This window comes from Arvicanthis niloticus, chromosome 30 (assembly GCF_011762505.2).
Source record: "Arvicanthis niloticus isolate mArvNil1 chromosome 30, mArvNil1.pat.X, whole genome shotgun sequence".
NCBI classification, from domain to species: Eukaryota; Metazoa; Chordata; class Mammalia; order Rodentia; family Muridae; genus Arvicanthis; species Arvicanthis niloticus.
In genome coordinates, this window is record NC_133438.1 from 18756254 (window position 1) to 18777951 (window position 21698).

The 21698-nt window shown below is 41.4% G+C and overlaps 1 long non-coding RNA gene across 1 annotated transcript; it reads left to right on the forward strand.

Moving 5' to 3' along the window:
- Nucleotides 1-21424, forward strand: LOC143440995 (uncharacterized). The gene is made up of 5 exons (XR_013108262.1): nt 1-621; nt 5479-5512; nt 7026-7115; nt 11206-11349; nt 12922-21424. It is a non-coding gene; the product is annotated as an uncharacterized LOC143440995 (long non-coding RNA).
- The last annotated feature ends 274 nt before the right edge of the window (nt 21425-21698 follow it).

Here is a 21698-nt window from a genome sequence, read left to right on the forward strand (position 1 = left end):
TGTGGACCATCCACAGACAGCTCAATGAAATTCTGTCTGCTGCTGTGTCCACGGAATCTTCAGAGACTCTGGGTACAGACCCTAGGTACGGAATATCAGTGTGCGTGAGAGACAATCCCTATAGCTGCATGAGCAGAGGAAGTGACTACACCCTACAATACAAGACAGAACTTTGTGAGGATGAGGTGTCTGGATCAGGCTGTACTTTATAATGTCTTCTATATTACAGGGGGTATCTTCTGAGAACTACAAAAACTTTTAAAAAGATTCATCTGAACCCTCTACATTGTGTGACTCAATGAAACTCTTCTATAGACTTCTAGAAAGCCAAGGCTGTGTCTGTATGATGATATAGCTACCTTTTGTGTTCCTGTACGGCGAAGGACAAGTCTACTGAGGGAATTGTTATTTGTTCTATGCAACAACTGTTCATAGGCCATTTCTTCCTTTTATTGGAGCATTCACTAAAAAGACAAATGCAAACACACAAACACCAAAACAAGTAAATCTTACAATGAAAATTTCTTCATCTATACCTTTAAGAAGTGTATGTACTCATACAACTCTGGACTGTCTTCATCAAGGACCTGTAAGGCATTTCTTTATATAGTCACCAGAAAGGTAAGACTTTGTTTATTTGTTTATTTGAGAGAGTAGAATTCTATAGGTGTCCATTAGCAGGACAGAGGTGGCAGCCCACACACATTTTTTTTTTTTTTTTTTTTAAAGAAAACCCTCTTTCTTAAATAGTCTTTCTTGTCAGTCCTGGGGTTGATTTTAGGATTATGTGCTTGTTGGACAAGTGCTCTCTAACTCTTTGCTACATCCCAAGCCAGTCTTGAACTCCCTTTGTAGCCTTGGTAAGCTTTCGGTTTTCAATCTTCTTACTTTAACCTCCTCAGTAGCTGAGATTACAGGCCTGTGCCGTCAAGCCTGGCCAGCTGGAAAACTGTCCCTCCAACCATAAGCCATAATAAGCACTTCTTCTTTAAGTTGCTTTTTTGTCAGGTATCTGGTCACAGCGACAAGAAAAATACCCACTACAGCTCTGTCCAGGGATGAGCAGATATGATGCAATGTGACAAGAGAAAGGTACCCAGATTCATTTAAAAGGTTTGATGTGAACCAGTGATTCTGAGCAAGGACATGCTGCCCATCACACAGAATTTCATGCTATGTTAACAGTTTTTGCAAAAAAAACAAAGCAGGCTTAGTGGAGGTCTATGGGCAGGGATAGTGAGAGCAACCGTAAATAGCCTTTCTGATTGGCTAATGAAAAGTTCAAGGCCTTGGGGGATAGTTAACGCTTCTGGTGTTTTGGCCTTGATTGAGTAGAGTTGCGTTTTGCTATCTTAATGTTGTAAATTCAAGGTCAGCTCCCTGCACTCTTAATTTTAGCTCATGCAGCTTCCCGTCCTCAATCTATGGTTCTGTCAGTCTTAGGCTTTTAATCCCACGAAGATCTAGGTCATTCTTAGGTCAAACTTAAGTTATCTACCAGGAAATGGTCTGTGAAACATCTTACATTACAGAAATTCAAGAATTTATAATGAGGGCATCCTACAGGGGGCAAGATACGGGACACAGCAGACTGAGAGAAGTCAGAAGTGCAGAGCTGCTTACTGTAAACAAAACGAAGCCAGCCGTGCTTGCTGACTGGGAAGTATGAAGGTTAAGGTGTTGTTCTCTCAGAGCTCTGGACACAGAGGCCTTATTCTTTTGATGTTTTTCTTCTTAAGAATTGCTCTTAGGTTCCTGAGGAATAATTCTGGGCTGTAAGAGATAGATTCACAATTTTAAGTGAGCTTTTTATAGTACATGCCAGCAGAAGGTTCCAGCCTATTGAGGAAGGATTTGGTCTCAACAAACCCTTCATTAATGAAAAGCCAAAGGAACAGAGGAACTTGTGTGTTTTAAATATTAGGCTTGGAGAAAGCAACAGGCTTTCCAATGCCCCTACATGGAGGAACTTAGCCCTCCAATTCAGATTCTTCTCTGGCCTCTGAGTCTTCAGAGCCTGCAGGATCCCTTTCCTTTCTGATGGTATACAGCAGGGGATCTCTCAGATGAGTACCTCAGGTCCACCATTTGAAGGTCAAAGTCTTCATCTGTGGCTTGCTTCAGGGGACAGGAGTGGCAGAAGACTATGCTGTCTTCCTGCTCTTGTGGTTTGTTTCAAATATCAGTGTGCCCTGGGCTGTATCATCTGTTTATTATTGCTTTAACTGATACCTAGCTGTGTTAATCTTTTATGCCCCCTCAGTTCAAGCTCATCTTGGTAGAAGCTTTCTGAGAACCACATGGGTAGCCTGGGTCGTTAATTCCACTAGTTAGGATACAGTGGAACATAGGAGACTGATGCCTGGGGACTCAGAGATAGCCAAAGATGAGCACAGAAGGAGCCAAAGTATCATCTGAGAGATCTGAAGGAAGATAAACCTCAGACTGGCTCTTGGTGGGTAAAGTGTGGGGACCTGCCTGCAGTCCAATGTTCACAACTGTTCCCCATGGGATAGAAGCTAATCTAGGCTGTCAGTGGGATGCAGTGGGCTGTTATAGCTGAAAGAGGTGGGAGAGCTGGGAAAGATATTTAGGGACCATTTGGAGCAGAAATCCATCTATTCTAGGTCAAGGGGGAGGCTTGCAGGAACCCACAGCTAAAGAACACTTAAATCTTCTTCCTCCTTTTTTTCCTCCTCTTCCTCTTCTTACTTTTCTTCCTCTTCTTCCTCCTTCTTTTCTTTTTCTCTTCTTTTCTTTTCTCTTCCTCCTCCTATTCTTTTTCTTTCTCCTATCCCTAACCTCTTCTCCTTTCTCATCCTTGTCTACAGGATTTTAAAGACTGAACAGTATCAGCACCTAAAATCATACCCAGCCACAGTCCCCGAGTCTCTCCCTGATAACAGGGTGAAGAGTGGAGGAGATGTAGAGGTGACAACAGGGTTGAAAGGCCGGACTTCCTTCTCCACTCTCCACCCACAGCTGCAGCACCACAACTGTGGGTGGGGAGGATACTGGGCACTAGGTTAGGTGTATTTAACTATCACAGGTCCAGGCACCTTATGGATGGAAGCAAGAAGTCATGTGTTACAAAATGTAATGGCAGGAACCTGTAACTCAAAAGAGAAGCCCCAAATCTAAGGGGTTGTAAGAATTTTATCCTGGTGCAGATTCCCAACAGTGAAGTATAAATGGATCAGAGAAATAAAAGCAAAGCTGTATTTGGAGAACATCTCAAGTCCTGTTTGTTCAACAAACTAGTCTTTGCAAGATGGCTTGACTGGATTAGATGCCTGTCATCTCTGACCACGGTGGAGAAAGTCTCACTCTGAAGGGAAGGTGGAGGAGAAAGCAGTATAGAGAGGACGAGGGCTTTTGCATACAGCTGCTTAGCAGGGTGTGTTTGGGGGGAGCTATTTTCAGTGTTTCCTTGGGTTTACCCTAGGCAGTTGCTTAGGAGAGTTTAGGGACCCTCCCATTCTTTAAGTTTGGGAAATGTGACAGTGGAGAGGTCTCTGTTTCATTTCCATCTAGAAGGGAAGAGGCCTGTGCTGTTGTTCTAGAGGTCAGCTGTATGAGTAAAAGTGGTGGTGGGGAAGTGGGTGGGAGGGGAATCAGGATGTGAAGATGCAGAGGAAGGTGCATGTGCCCCTGCCGTTGAGCATGATGCATTTCCTAAGGCTCTAAGTGCCGATATCTCATTCAACCCTACTCATCCTCAGGTCACTCATTAGTCACTAGTACAGCTGTTGCACCCTTGTCTAGGGGGATATGGTCCATGATCCTCAGTGGAACCTGAAAGTGGTGGAATGCTACAAATCTATATGAATATGTATTTATCTATCCATCCATCTATCTATACCCTACGGACAAACTTTATTCTTTAAGTTATACATAGCAAGAGACTAAAAGTATCTAACACAATAGAGTAACTAGACTATAATAAATCATCTGTCAGTCATGAGTCATCTTCCCATTTACTATTTTCAAGTGTGTGAGTTACTGTGGGTAGCTGATACCTTGAGAGTAAGTTGTTATTAAGTGAAGTCAGGGTTGACCATGGGATACCGATGTTAGAAAATAAAACAGGTTGAAACAACAATGAAGTGATTTATAAAACCCCTTGGGGGAAGATTCGAGAGTTGGCGTGGGGAAGTTGTGAGAAGCACTCACATCCTTTAGTCAGGGATCTAACTTGATGCCACAAGTTAGTACAACTTTGGTAGCGCAGTTTGGTGAAATCTATGGTTTTGGATACACGGGTAATGTTAGCCCTGAAATTAGTTCCACTTCACTGTTATCTACAATTATATTTGTATGACTCTACAAAGTTATACATACAAAGGTGTTCACTACATCATAGTTTATGATGGTAACACCAGCAAAGCTAAGTCAACCCAGATGTTTCATTAGGAAGTATAACATCTGTTATAACTCAAGTAAGAATAAAAAGATCAGGCATATTGGCTCACGTTGTGAATCCAGCACTTGGCAGATGGAGGCAGGGAATCCAGGAACTCAAGCCCATCTTCAGGTACATGGCTAGTTTGAGGTTACCCTGGACTACATGTGACCCCATCTTATAAATCAAAACCAAGGGTCTGGAGAGATGACTCAGTTGTTTAGATCACACGTTGCTTTTGCAGAGGGCCTGTGTGTTCATGGTGGCTCACAACCACCCATTAATTCCAATTCTAGGGGCTTTAATGATCCCTTCTGATCTCTGAGGGCACCCATACATGGTGCACATCTATGCATACAGGCAAAACATCATACACTTAAAATTAATAAATAACTCTAAAAATTAAAACAGCAGCAGCAACAGAGGAATAAGGTAGACAGTTATTTCGAAATACAAAGTTGAGAAAATATTTTAAGCAAGATATGCTGTACAGGACAATATGAATGAAATGTTTCTATTCATAAATGAGATTTCCAAAATGTGACCAATGCATTTACATGCAAAGAACATCCCAGAAGGATTGCCCTCTCCCAATCATTGAACATAATTTCTTTTAAAAATGCGACTGATAATCTGGAGGATGGATGAGGTTCACTTTCCACAGGTGCATGCTGGGAATTCAAGCCTCCAGAGGAAGTCTCAGACCCAGAGATTTCATCATATCAGGGACCAGGAAAGTGAAAATAGGAGTAAGAAGAGTTTAGGAGACTGAAGGCTTCAGGAGAGCTCAGTCTTGGATAAAGGATACACTGAGTCACAACCGCAAGGATAAGACTGCAGGGAGTTAAGGACAGCTAGAAGGAGGCAGGAGCACAACTGTTCTCCAGGGTTGGGATGCACAAACCTGGCAGAGAGCCAGCGATGGTAAGTGGAGGGCAGCAGAAGTAACCAGAGAATAATCTCTCTCCCTACCTTTTGTCATGGGGATTTGCTATCAGCACAGGACTTAAGGAAGAAACATGGAAAATGCTTGACTCAGGATGTTTTTGTTTGTTTTGTTTTGTTTTTCTTTGTAGCCTGTGGAAAGCCTAAAGGATGTCTGCATTCACAGTAAGTAAAGTGGGAAGTCTTTTCTCTTTGCTAGGGACTCTGAATTTAAAGATAATGCATAAACCAGGCAGTGGTGGCGATTGCCTTTAATCCCAGCACTTGGGAGGCAGAGGCAGGCGGATTTCTGAGTTTGAGGCCAGCCTGGTCTACAGAGTGAGTTCCAGGACAGCCAGGGCTACACAGGAAACCCTGTCTCGAAAAAAGAAAAACAAAACAAAACAAAAAGATAATGCATGGCAGCTGTGCACCAAAAATAAAACACCACCCTCGGTGTCATTAGCAAATGGGAAAAAGAAAGAAGAAGGAGAAGGAGGAGGGGGGAGGAGGGGGGAGGAGGAGGAGGGAAGACGAGGGGGGAGGAGGGGGAAGGAGGATGGGGAGGAGGAGGGGGAGGGGAGGAGGAAGAGGGAGGGGGAGGAGGAAGAGGAGGAGAAAGAAGAAGAAGGAGAAGGAGAAGGAGAAGGAGAAGGAGAAGGAGAAGGAGAAGGAGAAGGAAGGAGAAGGAAGGAGAAGGAAGGAGAAGGAAGGGGAGGAGGAGGAAGAGGAGGAGGAGGAAGAGGAGGAGGAGGAGGAGGAGGAGGAGAAGGAGAAGGAAGGAGAAGGAAGGAGAAGGAAGGAGAAGAAGAAGAAGAAGTAGACGAAGAAGAAGAAGACGAACAAGAAGACGAAGAAGAAGAAGAAGAAGAAGAAGAAGAAGAAGAAGAAGAAGAAATGAAGGCGGTTAGGAGAACAGTGAGGGGGAATTATGCTAGCCTGCCTCAGACACTTTGACAACATGACTTCATTGATGTCTAATAATGCCACGGACTGAATGGACTCTAGTCAGCCTGACTATGTCAAGCATGGCTTAGATTACATTCCTAGAGCTGGTCATCAAGTTCTGTCCCCTTATTTGACCATTTACAAATGTCCAGCAATCAAAGTACTTCAATACTTGAGTTTAGCAATTAAAAGCCCCTCTTTGGCTCATCTAATTAACATGACCAATCAAAATTAAACACCTCATTCTAACATGGGGCTTCCCCTTTACCTTTATAAACTGCCACTTGCCTATAGGTCTGTCTCCTCTCTATCCAGAGGCAGTCCTTCGTCCCTTTCCCTTCCCTTCCTATTTCCCCTCATCCTCTGTCTTCAGTTTTTGTATCTAATTTTCCACCCTTTGTTCTTCTGGGGCAAATATATCTCTTTTGTGCTAAGAACTTGACCTTGGGGTGTCTTGTAGTTCCTTACACAAAGCACCTCTTTTTTGTTTGTTTGTTTGTTTGTTTTTGTTTTTCGAGACAGGGTTTCTCTGTAGCCCTGGCTGTCCTGGAACTCACTCTGTAGACCTGGCTGGCCTCAAACTCAGAAATCCGCCTGCCTCTGCCTCCCAAGTGCTGGGATTAAAGGCATGCACCACCACTGCCTGGCCAAAGCACCTCTTAAAACCACAGAAGTAATGAAATAATGAAATTTCTTTTCACTCCTCCCCTCTCCTGTGTTCTTCCTCCTTCTCCTTCTTCTTCTTCATCAGGTTGAGAATTGAACTCCTGCCTTGTGCATGCTAAGAAACCATTCCTTTTGAAGAGAGGAAAAATGAAAGAGAAAAAGAGGAAAATATATGGTGAGTTATACCTTTTGGTAAAAGAAAACAAAAATGTCTGACTTTTAATTATCTTTTCAGTTATAAATTTAAAAACAGTGGCCCCCAAACCTGGAGAAATGAAGCAGAAGCCAGGAAGATAAGAACAGTCAAAGCTTCATGACAGTGGTGGATTATTTCAGTTTGAGCACTATGTTTAGGTATGTGGCATTGAGAGTTTACCTGACCCGGAAGTACACCATTTGAACCCTATTTCTTAGGTGCTAAGAGCCTAGCTGACCCGGAAGTACATCATTTGAGCTCTATTTCTTAGATATGAGGCATTGGAAAGTCTAGCGGACCCAGAAGTAACACCACTGTACTGATGCCAGAAATAAGGCTACAATAACATGCTAATGATGCTGACATGATGATGCTACAGTGGTACTGATGGAGACTGGAGGTGGGATGCTCCAGGTCAGCGGATCCCTACTGGCACACTGGCACAGATAGAGAGGCACATGGTATTTAATCCAATTTAAAGTTTTCCTTCACAGTAGAATTCAGTTTGCAGAGGCTGTATACGTAAGTCAGCCCCCAACAGTTCTGTATATACACCTGCATAGATTCTTATAGTCACCCCATGTAGCCAAGAAACAAACAAGTGTTAATGTCCTGATACCTTCAAACCACCCATAGATTCACAACCTCCTTTCTTCTTAACCTTAAGCAACTCTTATCCATCGGCTATTCCTATATTTTCTGCCTTTTCCAAAATGTCACATAAATGGAAATACATAGTTTATAATTATGAAACTGTGTTCTTTGACTTGTTCTAACACAGAAATAGAATACTTATTATTTTAATTTTTTTTTTAGAAGGTAAACCTAAAGGAATAGGTCAGAAAAGCCCAGAAATGCACACATCAAAAGGCACCACCAAAACGATATATTTTCCTTCAGGTAACAAAAGCAATGTGTACTCTGTGTTACCATTTCTATTTTGGGCACGATCAGATATACGTCCTTTAGAGGCATCATGGAAGAAAACTCACCTCCCTGTAGGCTTTCCCTGTCTCTGCGTACAGAAGCATAATTATCTGGCTTATAATTAAATTTGTTTGTTAGCTGGGTACCAAGCACATTCTATCACTAGTAAGGTAATCCTCACACACATTCCCTCATTCCTGGAAAACTGCCGACTTTCTGAGCTGTCGTAGGTTTATCTAGCACAGGCTGTGTGGTGCAGCACAGTTGTGGTCACCACAAAATTTAGCTGGAAATCTCTGTGAGATGAGAAGAAGCATCTCATCAGTAAGCTCGAGGGATTACTTCTAGCCCCCATTTTAGGCAATACATTCTCTTTGCTGCTGAGTTCTGTTCTTTCACATATTGAAAACTAGTATTTAGGGATGGGATTAGCAGTGTGCTTTGGCATGTCTGTTGAGGTAAGCATATTGAACAGACAGATCAATACTTTCAGAGTAAATAAAGAGCAATCTCTAGTTCCAGCTCTGTCTTACTCTTATACACATAAGGCACACATGCATGCATATACACATGCACAGGTACAGTCTTGTGCAGAGGATGGTTGTTTGCGATTTGGATGGTTTAGATGAGGTAGCTAGGGAACAATTTGCAAATTGGTTTGCTGTTGGTGGTTTTCATTGGTGTGCTGCCACGAAGCAGCAGATGTATTGTGGGATGAGAAAGATGGGCCACTCAGCTCAGATAATAGCTGTGTGAAAACCTGCTTGATTTCTTCAAAGGATTAATATCAGGCTATTTGAGTAGATCAAGTTTGCTAGCAGGCTCAATTCTGTGCTTCCTGCTGTTTTCTTTAAAATGTACTAGAATTACAAATTGTTTTGCTTTCAGTTTTAATTTTCTGTTCCATTTCCTTTGAGGTCGACCAGTTCTCTCTTTGTGATTAAAAACTGCATGTCTGGAAGTAAGGAAAACTCATTTTCCAGAAGAGCCATGGGATGACTGGTCAGAGCATGGAATTCTGCACATTGTCGCTGTTATACTGAGCATACTGCAAAACCCTTTCCTGTTTGATCTTTCATGAGAGCTAACGCACAATACTAATTCTGAAGAACTAGTCTGAGGCCGGGCGGTGGTGGTGCACACCTTTAATCCCAGCACTTGGGAGGCAGAGGCAGGTGGATTTCTGAGTTCGAGGCCAGCCTGGTCTACAGAGTGAGTTCCAGGACAGCCAGGGATACACAGAGAAACCCTGTCTCGAAAAACAAAAAACAAAAACAAACAAACAAAAAAACAAAACAAAACAAACAAACAAAAAAGAACTAGTCTGAGCCTCAGTGGGCAAATAAAATTAATTCTACTTTGGCTAAGTAAACCCCCTTTGAAGCAGATAATGTTAGAATGAAAGATAGATCTTGAATGACATAGATTTGACAGCCACTATAGCAATAGGAGGTGATTCTTCTCCGTGCTCTCATGACACACTGAATATATTCTCCTAATGCTGTTACCATTCCTGTTTTTCTGGAGTGTCTTGGAGGCCTCTGATGAGACAGATTTTCTGTCTACAAAAAGCTCAACAGGTGTGTGAACAAATATACATAAATTGCAGTTTTCCCATGTTTATGGATCTAAAAACCAAATGCATATGGCTTTTTAAACTAGAGTTTGGGACTGTGGTCTGCTGTAAAAATAAGGTAGTCATTTATCAGCTTCTATATCCTAAATATTCAAGGTCAGGATTCAGCTTATTCCAATTCTCCCACCCCACCCCCCTTTTCCCTGCTAGAGAGCTTCGTAACCATCTACTTCTGAGGGCCTGTGACTCCCTTGAGTCTGCCCTTCTTCTCCTCTGGAAAAATGCTGGAGTGAGCTCCATCCCAAAGGTAGAAAATCATGCAATCTACAAAATATAATGTTTTTCCTATGGTTTGTTTAGCATTTCTGTGGTGGTTTGTCACAGAAGCAGGCACATCAGTGCCACCTCAGTACCAAGTACACATTATCATCTGTACGTCCAAACACACTGCATGTGGACTCAATGTCACTCTTCCAGACACTGAGGTTTGGTGGTATCAGCCTGTACTCCCAGTTGTTTGGGCAGCTGAGGAAGGGCAATCACATGTTTAAGTCCTTCCTAGATTATAGAGTGAGTTCAAGGATAGCTCAGAAAACTATTGTTTGTTTGTTTGTTTTTATTTTTGTTTGTTTTTGTTTTTCCAGACAGGGTTTCTCTGTAGCCCTGGCTGTCCTGGAACTCACTCTGTAGACCAGGCTGGCCTTGAACTCAGAAATCAGCCTGCCTCTGCCTCCCAAGTGTTGGGATTAAAGGCGTGTGCCACCAACTGCCCTGTTTTTTTTTTTTTTTTTTTTGCAACTATTGTATAAGCTTGTTTTTTTTTTTTTTTTTTGTCTTTTTTGTTTTCTTTCTTTTTTCTCTTTCTTTCTTTCTTTCTTTCTTTCTTTTTTGATGAGAAATCTGATGTTATTCTGATGGGTTTGATCTTGCAGATAACTTGGTATGTTCTTTGATTTTAATCCTGCCGGTTTGCTTTGCATTTCTGTCATTTTGACTATGACATGGTATGGATGGAGAGATTCCTTTCTGCTCATGTTGACTGTGGTTGTGTTTTAGATGTCTTTCTCATTCTGTGCATTTGGGGACTTGTCTGCTATCATCACAATGAATAGATTCTGTTTCCTTTACTGTTTTAAGACCTCAATTATCTTGTTGAATTTGTCTTCCATGCTGGTGACCTTTCCACCCATGCGTGTGGCTGAGTTTCTCCTTGATTTTGTTGACCCTTTTGGGGTATTACAGTCTTTCCTCTCCATGTCTTGCACTGAATTCCTCTGATTGTCTTCTCTGAGGTTGGACATCATTTTTACCAGCAAATTGAAGTCTTCATCCATAAACATATTCTAGAAGTTTTAGAAGCTTTATGTTTTGGAGATGATATCGAGTACTAAATACAAGCTTATACTTGAAAAAGACTGCACATAAAATTGAGGTATAGAAAAGGAAAAGAAGTTTAAGATATGCCTTATAATTTAGGAAGAACCATTTATAAGAGTTTTTTCAAACTGGATTTTCTTATCCCCCTTCCCCTTACTCACGCCTTTGCTTCCTTATTCTTTTATTAAGTGTCTACCATGTATAGGATGCTGTTTCAAATATGATGCCAGAAGTGGAGGTGGACATGGTCCTACCTTTTGGGAAGGTTTACAGTCCAGAAGGATGGGCCTCAAAGCATGAGGAGCTATGATAGAGCCATGTCAGGTCCCAGAGGTGAGGAATTTTACCTTGTTAAGACCACGTTCATCAGGGGCTCGACTGAGCAAACAAGTCTTGGGTTAAACATGGAAAGACACATTGGGAGGGAGATGACAATTTTTAAAAATCCATGTGTTGATGAAGTCCATTTATGCAGAATACTGTGTGAGTGTGTAAGCATCTGTGATGAGCTTTACAGACATAAAGAGAGTCATGAAAGAACAGCCACCAGAATGGTAGTGGTGCTACCTCAGGGTGGTTGAGATTCCTAGCATGGGGATGGATAGGTCTTTAAGGAAAACATGCGTCATTACAAGAGACAAATCTACGAATCTTTCTCCATTCCTTAGTGAATAATAATATACATCTTTGTAAACAAAGTATCTCAAGAGTGTGACTTATTTCCTTATTCTCATGTCAACTTCATAAGTTTGGGAGTATATATATATATATTCCCAAATATATACATTGTCAAACACACACACACACACACACATATATATATATATATACATATATATATATGTACACACATATATATACACACATATATATGTATATATACATATATACATATATATATACATATACACATATATACATATATATATATACATATACACACATATATATATGGAACTGACTTTAACAGTACCCTGGCAACTCAACATATGGTATAAAATAATGTTTCTTTTTTCCTGTTAGAATGTGAAGACTTCTACATACAGTGCAGCAGCCCTGCAAAGCACAGTGCTTTATCCATGTTTTACAGATGAAAGTCAGGATGCAAGGTTAAGTGACTGGCATAAAAGATACAGAGTAAGTTTGCAGAGACTTGGAGATTCATCATGAGTTTCCTTAGGTTCCATTCCACCCCAACTGATTCATCACCCTCACATTACCAACATGGTCCAATCCCCAGGCACAGGATGGGGATTTGTCCAGGAGTAATCAATTTAATAAATCATTTCTCCTAACTTTTTTTAATACTTTATTTTATTTTATGTGCATTGGTGTGAAGGTGACAGATCCTCTGCAGCTGAAGTTACAGACAGGTGTGAGCTGCCATGTGGGTGCTGGGTATTGAATCCTGGTCTTCTGGAAGAACAGCCAGTGCTCTAAACCACTGGGCCATCTCTCCAGCACCATCCCCTTCACTTTTAAAAGGATTTCCTCTCTTGCGAACATCACTGTTTCCTGCAAATCTTTGGACTATGAACTGAGTTTTATCCTGAAGTTTAAATCGCCTTTCCCCTTCTCATCCATTTCAAAGCTTGGTGACGACTAGGAAAGTTATGCAGTACCATATCCTACATAGCCCCATGCACCGTATCCTGCAAATACGGACAGCCTCACAAGAGGACTGCCAAGTGAGCAAATGGGCGGAAGAATGAATGAGTGGATGAGAAACATGGCGTTATGTTTAACAGCATTTGGACAGACAATAGTGAAAGCAGAAAATCAGAATTAAAGTTGTAGATCAGAGACAGAACACTGCTGCTTAGCTTAAAAGCAAGGTCTTGAGATTTTCAGCAAACAGTACTGCAGAGCCCAATTTAAACCTCTTGTCTGGGTTTCTCTTTATAGATGGCACCTGGCAGACTCCACTCGGAACTGCATTTCTTCACTGAAGCAAAGCAGCCGGGGGAACAGACAGTGACTGTGAATGTGAGACCAGTGCTGGGACCAAGCCCCAGTGCTCCGCTCCTCCATGCAGTCAGTCATGTTGGAACCAGCCCTTTGTGGGCAGCTGCTTTCCAGCTTCAGTTCTACAAACCAGTGTGTATTAAAGCGGCCGCCATCCAGTTAACATTTCCAGTCAATATTCTGGGCCATTAACCAAAATAGTTTGTGACATGGGGTGTATTCGATGGCATTGTAAGAGTTGTTTATAGGAATTGTTTCTCATTGAGTGATTGGTTGATTGATTGATTGATTCCTTTACAAAGTGCGAGGTTTCCTATGCCTCTGTTTTACAGCCTCCATTGTTGGTTGACCCTCCCCTTCACCTCTACCCCATCTCACTGTGGGTACCACCCCCACCTCTCCCTGTCCTCCCAGCTTTCAGCTTTCTTATCCCATGTACAGCTTTCCCAGCCTGTCTCAGCAAGCCTCCCCCTCCCCCCACCAGGGCTCGTTTGTGGTCTTCTGACCCACACTCACTGCCGCATAAAAATTAGAAGCTAGGACCCACATGTGAGAGGGAACGTGCAGCATTTGCGTTTCTGAGACTGCTTACTTAATTCAGACTGATTTATTTCCAGATTCTTCCATTTCCCCTGCAACTTTCATATACTTTTTATAGCCAAATAATATTGGGCTGTGTACCACATTCTCCTTATCTATTCCTCTGCTGAGGGGCATGCAGGCTGCTGGTTCCGTGAGAGGAGTAGGAGAAGCCACCATGGGATAGCTGAGCCATAAAAACATGGCCACGTGGGCTGGTCAATTAGAGCTAAAAGCAGCCCAGATGAAGAAACATAGTAACAACTCAAGGTTATCATTAGGAAAGTAGATTCTAAAAGTAGGAGGGTAGACAGATGCCCCGCGATTGTGCTTAAGGTGTGTTGTAAAAATAAAGGTTGCAAGTGTGTCTTTTTTTCTAGGAACTCAATAACCCAAGGTGGGGTAGAAACCCTGGGCCGGGATTTTAATGTTTTTCTACTACACCTTACTTTTGTGAACAGAGCAGCAGAAACCGAGGATGCACAAGTCTCTTTGTACAGAGATATAGAGCTTCCTGGTTGTGTGTGTCTACGAGTAGTCTGGGTGGCTTGTCGGGTAGTTCTATTTTTATGTTTTGAGAATCCTCCAATCTCCGTATGATTGCACCATCAACTGCTACACCACATTTTTTTTTCCTTAGCAAAGGTGAATATGAATTCCTCACTCCTTACATGTGTTTTTGTCGTGGCAGCCATTCTGATGGTGAGATAGAATCTCAGGGTAGTTTTAATTTGCATTTCTCTGGTGGTTAAGAATGGTAAACATATTTTTAAAATGTTTATTGGCTGGCGTGTAGATTTCTTAGCTCTAGGATTTTGGGTCTTGTTCTGCTATATATAGGAATCATTATATTTTGAATTGCTCAGAGATGGGTTTTGTTCAGATTTTATGTGCTTTTGCAGGGATGGAAGAACTGTGAGCAAGGAGACCCAAGGATATATGACTGCTATTAAACGCATTATACCTTAGAATATCTATTCAACAAATGTACGTTGAATCCCTCCACTGTGCTAAGCCCTAACACAGAGGATAGACAGAACGGTTACTAAATTATAATAATTAGTGATAAGTCCTTTAGAAGTGGGCACAGGTCAAGGATGGATGGCAGTCTAAAGTCTAGAACTGGCAAAACTGAAAAAAAGCCCGTGTAGACAGAGAGGGGACTAGTTATACAATAGGACACCACAGCCTCAAGGACAAACAGGTGCCATCTGACAACTGCTGGGGTTTAGCAGCATTGCTGAGGACCCTTTGGTGGAGTGGGTGGATGATTATCCTGGAGATGAGGTTACAGAATTGTTGCCATTTTGAGGACTTTGATTATGGAAAGGAAAGGGGAGTCAGGTACCAGGACTTTATAGACTGGAGGTCTGAGTCCCTCCAAAATGCATACCCATACACACTGAATAGCCCCAGTGTGATGGTAAAGGAGTCAGGATCTCTGAAGAGTATGGGAGTAAGATGGCATGAGCCCTTTCCTCCTGCAACGGACCCAAAAGTCTCCCTCAACCTTTGTTTTGAGACAGGGTCTTGCTGGGTAGCCCAAGCCAGCCTGGAATTCACTATGGAGTCCAGGCTGACCTTAAACCACAGCAATCCTTCTGCCCCATCCTTCTGCACCACACAATACAGTTTCTTATTCTCTTGCAAACATGGGAGTAAGGGTCCTCACCAAGAGCTCAAGCCTGCTGGCACCCTGAACTCAATTGCCAGAGCCACGAGAAATGTTTGTTTGTTTGTTTGTTTATCTATTTAAATTAGATATTTTATTTATTTACATTTCAAATGTTATCTCCTTTCCCCATCCCCCCTCCTCCTTTTTGCTTTTATACTGCTTAAATTACATGCAAATATTAAGGTCAGTTCTAGGTTGAGGGACTAGCAATACAATAGATGCAAATAGTCAAGGAAAAAACAAGACAATAAACCCAGATAGTCAGAGAACACACACTACAATCAACAGAGTCCTGTGATCACTCCTGTGATCACTATTTCTAAGGGCTTATCAGGATGACCAAAATATCTGAGCCTACTTCCCTGTCTTAGCCCAAAGTCATTTTCATGCCTGAAGCCTACTTCTTTGTTCTAGACTAATATTTAGATTCTTGCCTCAAATGTCTTCTTTGTTTTAGTCTAGGATTTAGATTTCTGCCTGAAATTACTTCTTTGTTCTAGCCTAATGTCAGATTCCTGCCTGCAATCTATTTCCTTGTCCTTGTCCTATGTCAGATTCTTGCCAGGCAGCCTCAAAAGCTCTCTACATTGCCCCCTTTTTATTGCATAAACCAGACTGAACCTGTCTTAGGTGGTTCTGATAAGAATGCCTTCCTTACTCTTCAAGGAATATGCATTATCAAAAGTACTGCACTTCTGTCTTAGGTTGGTAAGGCTCTGTGCAGAATCTTACCTGTCCTTGGCTTGCCAAGGACAATAACTGTCTGTGGGTCCATTTTCAGTTTCAAGTCATGTACTTTGGCTGCAAACCTGTTGATGTAATTAGAGACAAGCTTTAACACGATGGGCAGGAATAAAAATATTCCTAGGACAAGAAGGGCTAGCCTGATCAAGCTATATATACCATTCCTGAGGTTTGACCAAAATGGAAATACTGACCTCAGGCCATGGATAACTTTATCGGCATTATCTGCATCATCAAAGTTCGACAAAGCAGCATTCTTTAAATTAATAATCTCACTATGCAAAGTTAAAACACCCAGAGAGGTGTTAGGACTATGCCAAATATCCTACAGGTGTCTTTAAACTTTTTTTCTAATTATAATGATAATCATTGTAAATTTTAGAAGTAACACTACTCCAATGGTATTTGTCATGACACTTGAGATGGCTCCTAACTCTTGATCCCTGAACCTCCTTCAGATAATTTGAATAGATTATAGGTCATCAATTCGTTGTTCCAGACACCTATATAAATCCTTTTGTATACTCAATAGATTAGTAACATTTTTTTTTGCTAGATGGTTAACAAAAATAGTTGTTTTAACTTCTTGTGTCAAAGCTATTGCAGAAGTAGTGGTGCTAGCAATTAATGAAATTACAGCTGTTATACCAGCAATAATGAAGCCCACTACCCTCTTGCTTCTGTATAAAGCCTAACTCACTTCTTCTAGCACTTTCAAGCTTTTTTTTTTTCAGGGAATCAAGGTTTTCTAATACTCAGAGCAGTAAGACAAAACCTGGTTGATAGACCCCCTAACAGACATGCCAGGTTTCAACACACTAATACAATTAGAAAGTATACAGTCAATGCAACTTATAAGAAATGCTGTAGAAGAGACAAAACCAATTTTAGCTTGACAATTAAAAGAGCCTTAAAACATGTTCTAACCCTTGTTTGAAATCCAGATCCTGGCCGGGCGGTGGTGGTGCACGCCTTTAATCCCAGCACTTGGGAGGCAGAGGCAGGCGGATTTCTGAGTTCGAGGCCAGCCTGGTCTACAGAGTGAGTTCCAGGACAGCCAGGGCTACACAGAGAAACCCTGTCTCGAAAAACCAAAAAGAAAGAAAAAAAAAGAAATCAAGATCTTGTCTCAACTTTATCTCTTGCTATCATAACATCATAGAGAACTGTAGCTAACTTTCAAATATTTCTCTGAAAATGTTCAGATCCAGCCTTCCAAATGAAGACTGTTATTTCCAGTATTGGATTGGTTTCTAGACCAGTACATGATTGACTCCTAATAGCTGGTCACCGTTAAGAAAAATACAAGAGACATAATTTCTCTTTTTGTTTCTCTGTCCCACAAAGTCTAAAAACTTGAGGCAAGGCAGCTTGTCCCATCTGGGATATAGGCAAGCAAAGGTGGGTCAGGAACATATGTCCAATACAGCTTCCCAGTCACCCTTGTCAGGGCACTCAGCAAGCTCACAGGCCAGCATCATTCTTTGTCCTGGCATCAGCATGTCTCACCAATCATCTGGCAGCCACCATGCTCCTAGAGCATCCTGCAGAAAAAAACACAAACACATACCCTCTTCCCCATATTGGATACCTGGTCAGGGTCATGCCATAGGCCTGTAAGTGGATCCTTCCTTTTCACCTAGGCATAAGTATGGCTAGTTGAAGGGTGCCATAGACACTCAGCAGAAAGTTCCTTGGCATCCAGATTTTTTAAAAAAATTTAAAATAAAAAGAGTATGATTTAAATAAGTTTGTGGTATTCGAATATATAACCCCCTTTTTTATTTTATGAAGATATTGTTTTAAAGTTTCATGGGCCCATTCCACAATACCTTGTCCTTGAGGATTATAAAGAATCCCCATAACAAAAAGTCTCAACTGCTTGACTACAATTGCCAGTTCCATTATCCATTTTTTATTGGATATTTTATTTATTTACCTTTCAAATGTTATCCCCTATCCCATTGCCCCCCAAAACCTCTTATCCCATCCCCCCTCCTCCAACTTTTATGAGGCTGTTCCCCCACCCATCTACCCATTCCCACCTCCCTGCTCTCGAATTTCCCAATACTAGGGCATCTAGACTTTCAGGGACCAAGGCCCTCCTCTTCCACTGATGCCTGACAAGGCCATCCTCAATTACCTATACAGATGGAGCCATGAGTCCCTCCCTTTGTGTTCACAGGCTGGAGGTTAGACCCTGGGAGCTCTGGTTGAGTATTTTGTTACTCCTTCTAAGAAGGACAAAAGCACCCACACTTTGGTCTTCCTTTTTCTTCTTGAGCTTCACGTGGTCTATGCATTGTATCTTAGGTATTGTGAGCTTCTGAGCTAATATCCACTTATCAGTAAGTGCATACCATGTGTGTTCTTTTGTGATTGTGTTACCTCACTCAGGATGATATTTTCCAGTTCTACTCATTTGCCTAAGAATTTCATGAATTCATTGTTTTTAATAGCTGAGTAGTACTCCATTGTGTAAATGTACCACATTTTCTGTATCCATTCCTCTGTTGAAGGACATCTGGGTTCTTTCCAGCTTCTGGCTATTATAAATAAGGCTGCTATGAACAGAGTGGAGCATGTGTCCCTGTTTGTACATTGAAACATCTTTTGCGTATATGCCCAGGAGTGGTATAGCTGGGTCCTCAGGTAATGCTATGTTCAATTTTCTGAGGAACTGCCACACTGTTTTCCATAGTGGTTGTATCAGCTTACAATCCCACCAACAATGGAGGAGTGTTTCTCTTTCTACACATCCTCCCTAGCATCTGCTATCACCTGAGTTTTATCTTTGCCATTCTGACTGGTGTGAGGTGGAATCTCAGGGTTGTTTTGATTTGCATTTCTCTGATGACTAAGGATACTAAATACTTCTTTAGGTGCTTCTTGTCCATTCAAGTTTCCTCAGTTGAGAATTCTTTGTTTAGCTCTGTACCCCATTTTTTAATCAGGTTATTTGTTTGTCTAGAGTCTAATTTCTTCATTTCTGTATATTCCTTGGATATTAGCCCTCTATCAGATATAAGATTGGTAAAGATCTTTTCCCAATCTGTTGGTTGCCACTTTGTCCTATTGATGGTGTCCCTTGCTTTATAGAAGCTTTGTAGTTTTATGAGGTCCTATTTGTCAATTCTTGATCGTAGAGCATATGCATATAAGCATAAATACAAAGAAGTGCAACAATTGTAGCAGTTACTTAAACTATCCATAGGAAGTTTATCACTAATAAAGATCAAGTAGTTCATAGAACAGTCCCAAAGAAGTAGGTTAGAAATGCAGGTGGCCCCAGTAGAGAACCTGGGAGAGGTGGAATGGTCTGGAGCATACAGTGTCCTCAACATACATATAAGAGATAAAAAGTAAAGGGGTTTTTCTATGGGCCACTTTGACTATCAAGGGATTGCATGCAATGTTATAATAATTCTTAAGTAACATTTGGTGTAAACTGCCTAGCTGTCTGATAACATATGCATATGCCTCTCTCTGTCTCTCTCATCTATCTATGAATATATTTGTATATACAGAGATCTGATATAAATATACATATATATATACATATATGTATGCACATATCTCATATGTATCAGATTCATGATTATTTATTAAACTGGGTTTAAGCACAGATTCAGTAGGCCTAGAAAGAACACAGAACTGACATGGGACCAGTCACCATGGGGGTTGGATGATTTACATATGAAAGCTTGTCAGAACCTTCTGTTTATTCTTAGGTAATATTTTAAATTCTCTGTAATAAAAGGTTAAGAACAAAAACCGCAGCTCTTTATAGAACTTCAGCCAACCCATAGATGGAGCTTAGTGTCTCGGTAACGGAGCTGGATCACACGATGCTGTACATAAAAGCAAATGTGCGTTTTCTTCTAGGGAGGAGGTCCCGAACTCTAATTAGATTCCTAGCAGTCTATTTTGCTAAAGTGTGTGGAACAATTGGAGTGAGTGGCCTGTCAACCTGTAGCCAACCTTCCTTGAAGATTAACTCTTGCAACTGATGTTGATAATGGAAATTGGAAAACACAAATTTTAAGCTTATAATCCCTTGGAAAGACCCTGAAACACAAAGGAGACTTGCCAAAGCACAAGCGTTCTTGAAATTATTGCCGCAAAATAACCAGGCCTGGAGAGTCTAAGACCTTTTGAGAAAACGGAGTTGGAGTTCTCTTTCTTCCTGCAAGAGAAGCCATGAGAACTGTTGTAATATGCTGTAAATTTATTAAAACAACATAATTGGACAAAATGTTAAAGAAAGGAAAGGAAAAGCACATACTAAGACGATAATAACGAGCCTCATACAATTAATTTTCATTTAGTTTCTGCTCTGGAAAAACTTACTGGCAGTCCCCCTTTGAGCTCTTTTCAAATACATTCTGTTTTTCAGCTCACAATAGGCAGTCTTAGAGGCTCTCCCCGCCCACCTCCCACAGCTTCTTGCTCAGCAGCACGCCTCAGGCCCCGCCCCCAGCCCCGCCCCCAGCGCCTCCTGCTCACCAGAGCTCAGGCCTCAATCTTTGGCTAAAGTGCTGAAGATCTTTCAAATGTTGTCACTGGAAGTTATTGAGTCCCCACCTCCAAGCCCATAATGTTCTAGAGACAAAGAGAAAGGAAGCATTTCTTCAAAACGGTTTCTCTGCCCTCTTTAAGAAAGGCCTCTGGTCTGTGATTGTTTTTCTTAACATCCAATAATACATGTGACTGCATTAGGAAATGGCTAAGGCCATGGCTCAGTTGGTAGAACGTTTGTGAGGCATGAAGCCCTCGGTTTGGTCCTAGCACCACATAAAACTAGGTACTGTGGTACATGCATATATGTAATCTCAGGAATGGGGGAGGGGGGAGGAATGAGGATCCAGAGTTTAATTCTTGGTTACATAGTAATTTGGTGGCCAAGTTAGGATGCATGAGACTTAGTCTCAAAAACAAAGAAAAAAACAAAACAAAACAAAAAACCAAAAAAAAAAAAAAAAAAAAAAAAAAGACAAAACAAAAAAACCCTAACAACACACAAACAGGGAAATGGTCTGCTTCTCCTTCACTCATTTTGTTTTCATTCCTTCGATGAGCAAGTGGCTTTTAATTAATAAACAAAAGATCTCAAAATACAGCAAGGTGATACTGGTGACGATCAGCAATGATTGCTGTAGACACTGTCAAAACTCACGTTAATTCATCATTCAGAACAATTATCTGAATCTTAGAAATGGGCAAAAGAGACAGGCATCTTTCAAAGATATTGCAACATCAATATTTCAGTGACCTCGACAATTTTAGAGCCCTGTTGGTGCAGAAAAGTTAAGGAAGAGATTTATGTAACTTTGTCTGGAAATTGGCAGTTCAGTTCCATCCAGTTCACAGCTTGATCCACTCACAAGCACGTCACAGCTACACCAGCCAGCCAGTTCAGTAGAGATGGGATAACAAACACGAATCAGCAACTGTGGCACTACCTGCCACAGACAGCTAGGCCTCAGCCTCGGCTCAAGTCAGCAGGAGGAATGCCAGTTCTCAGTTGTGTTTCTCTCAGTAAAGTGAAGATCAGTGAAGACACGTGAGACCAACAAGCATTGCACAGCTAGGTCTATAAGCAAGCCTCACTCAGTCTTCATCACTATTTGTGGAATCCTTTTTATACCCTTCAAACATCATGTATTCTCCATCGGTCTTGCCTTAGTATGTGCATCTATCTTAACTGACATCACTCTGC